General features: G+C 33.0%; 1 pseudogene; it reads right to left on the bottom strand.

The window, feature by feature from the left end:
• Positions 1 to 310: 310 nt before the first annotated feature.
• On the bottom strand, positions 311 to 3,981 carry LOC120254706 (annotated as a pseudogene).
• Positions 3,982 to 4,967: the final 986 nt, after the last annotated feature.

The following is a 4,967-nucleotide window of genomic DNA, read 5'->3' as shown; positions in this document are numbered from 1 at the left end:
TAATTAGCCTACTTTGAACTGTACGTTTTCTAGCTTTTCCAAGGTAATCAGATCAACCATCCATGCGAATGATGCAGCGGAGACTATCACCGTTGAGCATGAACCATGCTTTTGTTGATCTCGGCGAATGGCACTTGATGAGTGATGAATTTCTCCAGTACTAGCTCCTGCATCAGTTATCAGAACAATGACTTAGATAACTGAATGAGAATGATTTCTGAAATTTCAATCATCACCTTTGTTCATATACTTCTCACAACAGCAGGAAGATCGGTTCTGGTGGTTTATAATTTCCAAAGATGCTTCCACGCTATGTCCTCTGATGCAGCAGATTCATAGGATGTGTCTTAAAGACGGCGTCTTTGTGCGGCACTCCAACCAGAACAGCAACACCCCAACCCTGAGATATCAAATCATCCATACAATTCACAAGCATAAAAGCATACGAGCGAAATCAAACACGACAAAAAAAGAGTTCGAAGAAAAATACATCATGAACACATTCAAATGCAGATATCATCGCATCAACATCTCCGGTGCACTCAATACTCCGATCAACTCCCCACCGGTCATCTCGGCAATAACCTCTTGCACAGGTTTATCATGATCCTTGATTCACAAACTCGCTGACACCGAAATTTTTGCTGTTGAAATGCAAGCAAATCTGTTTATCAAGCCAGATGAACCAAGTAGAACTTCAATCAAGAACATCATAATTCACAGACCTTGATCGAATTTTCTTGGGTTCACATCAACACCGATAATTCTCGAAGCCCCTGAAATCCTCGCCCCTTCGGCCGCCTATTTGTGAATCATCATCAATATCATTAGACATATATGATCTTATTTGTTCGTATTATATTAAGCTAGTTTAAATTATATCATTGAAAGATAGCTCACCGCAAGTCCAACAGCTCCAAGGCCGAAAACAGCAACTGATGATCCCTTTGGCGGTTTTGCTACATTCAAAACAGCACCAAGACCTTCAAAGAAAACAAAGAACTTGAGCAACACTGACATGCATCAGTTAATGAATGGAAACATGAACCAAGAGTTTTTCACCTGATGAAATCCCGCAACCAAGAATGCAAACTTTATCTAGAGGAGCCGAAGGGTTGATCTTCGCAGCACAACCGACATGAACAACAGTGTACTCACTGTATGTCGATGTTCCTAAAAAATGGTATATTGGTTTTCCATTAATGGAGAACCTGGATTGCCCATCACTGATCATCACTCCCCGGCCTGTGTTTACCCGGAGAAGATCACACATGTTGCCCTCCTTGGACTTACAATGTATACACTCCTTACATTCTCCGGTGTGCACCGGAATGACATGATCACCAGTTTTAAGATCAGTAACTCCGTCTCCAACACTCTCAACAATTCTAACATGAGAAATAAAAAGAAATGTTAGACTGTAAGAGTTAACAATTGATCTGTTCTTGAATTTTCAAAAAAAAAAAATGCCAGTTTGGTGTCTAATGTATATGGATTACAAATATATTCACGTTGGTCCATGTCCAATTCCCAAATGTTAATTTTTTTGTCTTTGAATTCAAGAAAACATCATTTTGATCAATGATTTTTTTTTTTTTAATATGACATGGGCTTAGCCCACCATCCTATTACAACCAACCAATCAACCACCTCCTTCTCCCCCTCCCATAGGTTTATCGGTTTATGTGCACCAGTGAATAATAGGTATTTTTACATTAATTTATTAAATATTTTTTTTAATAAAACATGTGAAAATACCTTTTTATATATATGTATAGATAAACTCTTGCAATAAAAAATAAACAAATATTATGCTTGTGTAAAATAAGTCACTTGCGGACATTCTCGATAAGAGAACTAGTGAGGAATGAGCGGTAGATGTCTGCAGATGAAAATCTATCTGTCTGCAGATGAAAATCTACCTAGGGATAGGTCAACATATATCTAAGATTTAATAATTCCTGAGTGATATCTGCAGATGAAAATCTACGAACATCCCCAAAGACAGGTATATATATATTTCAGATTTTTTATTTTAAGATATTTTTTTTGTACATGTTTAAAAACATTACCAATTTTCGATTTATTTTTTGATAAATGTGATAAGTGCAATAATGAGGGGTGTGTGCACAATCGAAAATTAATTATCCGGTCATATGCTCTCACTTGCCCCTTGTTTGGTTCGGAGGAGAGGAGGGGAGGGGGAGTGGAGGGAGTAAGGAGGACAGGAGAATGGAGGGTTTGAAAAATTTTATGTTTTGGTCTCAACTGGAGTGTGGAGGTAGATCTATTTTTGTTTGGTATTGTGTATTTTACTAATTTGCCCTTTTATATAAAACTGATAATAATAATTTTTTGTACATATCTAAGATTATTTTGAACAAACTTTGTTAATATTAATATTAATATTACTAATAATATTATTTGTACAATAATAATATTATTATTATTATTATAAAAAATAATAATATTTTTAAACTAATACTATAATAATTCAATTTTTTTATATTTGTTTATCTTTTTATATTATTATTGTTATTATTACTATAATATGAAAAATGAAATTAAATTTTAAATAGATATTATGATAATTTCTTAAATTGATAAAGGATAGTTTAGTCTTTTCATAAAAGTTTAATAAGTAAAGAATGGAGTTTTTAATAAGTAAAGAATATAATAAAAATGATTGAAATAAGTGAAGGCTAGTATTGATATTTCATATCATTCAACAAAAAATAAATTAAATACAAACACCCACTCCCCAAAAAGACCCAAATTTGGGGGAGTGGGTTATGAGAGGTGAAGAGGGGTGCCTCACCTTTCCTCACCCCCTCTTACCCCATTTCACTCCTCCAACCAAATAGCCACTACACCACAAAAATTCCCTTACTCTCCCCACTCCTCCAACCAAACATAGCTCAAGTGGTATGAGGATTGGGTTACAAGCATACTTCTATGCAGGGAACTTTTTTAGCATCTCTTGGACATTAGAAACCTTTGCTTACTATATATTTGGTAAAATTTGAATAAGTGACCCCGCATGAGAGTAGAGAGATTGACTAGCCCAACATTAGCAATTTTACCTATTTACTACTTAAAAATTTTATGATTTTAAAAATGGTCTGTTTTTAAATAAAAATTAAAAATTAAATGGGCCAACATGTGGGATCACCTTGCTCAGTTGACACCTTATCATAAATATGTTCATTTTAACCTTAAAGAAACACAACAACTATATTAACAATCTGCATGAGTGATTTAGAACTCTCTGTGGGTGAAATTTATTATTATTATTATTATTATTATTATTATTATTATTATTATTATTATTATTATCATTATAAAAAAATAAGTAAATAAATAAATAAATCATACAAACAAAAAGAAATATTTTTTAAATTGATTCAAAACAACAAAAATACCCTGCAGCTTCATGCCCAAAAATTCGAGGAAATAATGGTATTTGGCCCTGAAAAGTGAAAACATAATCCAACATATTATATATTAAAACCAGTAAACATAACAATCCAAATTAAAAAGCAAAATATATATATAATCATAATAATAATAATAATAATAAATAAATAAATAAAACACCAAGAAACAAACCTTAGCTTCCCAAAAATAAATATCACTACGACAGACAGAGGTATAGAGTATTTTAAGGCGAACTTCCATTGCTTGAGGAGGAGCCACATCAACCTCTTCAATCACTAATGCCTTCCCTGCTTCCCATGCAACAGCAGCTGCAAGTTCAACAATTATATATATATATATATATATATATAAATTCATCATATAAATTCAAAATAAACAAACAAATTAATTAAAATAGAAAAACTATTATCAACTACCTCTGCATCTAATCACTTGACCTGCAGTGCTTGACATGTCTGTCTCTCTCAAACTCAAGGTATTCCTGAATGGCTGAATCCTGAAGTTTAACTGTAATATATTAAAGAAGAATGGTAAGCAGTGCATGAATTTATAGAGAAAAGGATGCTCTCTCTCTCTCTCTCTCTCTCTCTCTCTCTCTCTCTCTCTCTCTCAAACTTGACTAAAGTCTTACTATGTTGAGTTAATTGAAAACTGGTGTTTATGTAGTTGTACCTTGTTGTTAGTTTATCTTAAATGGTTCATGCGGATAAGACAAAGGGAAATGAATGGTGGGTAAGAAATGAATTTATCTTTGACTGGTGGATCAGGTTTAGTTCAGTCAATTTTTTGCACTATACAAAGTTGTGGCCGCAATTTTTTTTTCCCCCAAAAATCACTTCTTTTTTTTTACTTGTGCATGAGACTATAATGATTTGTTTTAAAACTGCTTCCGGCGAGGATGCTTGCTCTCTCTCAAACTTGACAAAAGTCTTACTATGTTGAGTTAACTGAAAACTGGTGTTTATGTAGTTGTACCTTGTTGTTAGTTTATCTTAAATGGTTGATGCCGATAAGACAAAGGGAAATGAATGGTGGGTAAGAAATGAATTTGTCGTTGACCAGTGGATCAGATTTAGTTAAGTCAATTTTTTGCACTATATAAAGTTGTGGCCTCAATTTTTTTTTTCCAAAAATCACTTTTTTCAGTTGTACATGAGACCATAATGATTTGTTTTAAAACTGTTTCCGCCGAGTGTACTGATGTGATGCTAATATGGCACCGAAAACCATTTTAAAACAGGTTATTATAGCCTCAAATATAGTCAGAAAAAAATTATATGGTTTTTATGTTAAAAAAATTTTGTGGCTATATCATTATAAAATATAAATATTTGTGGCCATAGGAGAGGTGTAAGTTTTACTTTTAATCCAGGGAAAACATGCAATGGAAGCTTTTGGCAGTTGTTAGTTTTGGTTTGGATTCTTTTGTTAATAACATGTGAGTGTCCGGAGAATATTTTCTAAAATTGTAAATATTTATAACAGGAATGAAATGAACCCAGCCGACAATAATGTAAGTTTAAATCTAA

This window comes from Dioscorea cayenensis, unplaced genomic scaffold (assembly GCF_009730915.1).
Source record: "Dioscorea cayenensis subsp. rotundata cultivar TDr96_F1 unplaced genomic scaffold, TDr96_F1_v2_PseudoChromosome.rev07_lg8_w22 25.fasta BLBR01000587.1, whole genome shotgun sequence".
Classification (NCBI taxonomy): Eukaryota; Viridiplantae; Streptophyta; class Magnoliopsida; order Dioscoreales; family Dioscoreaceae; genus Dioscorea; species Dioscorea cayenensis.
This window is presented reverse-complemented; position numbering and strand designations above follow the sequence as displayed.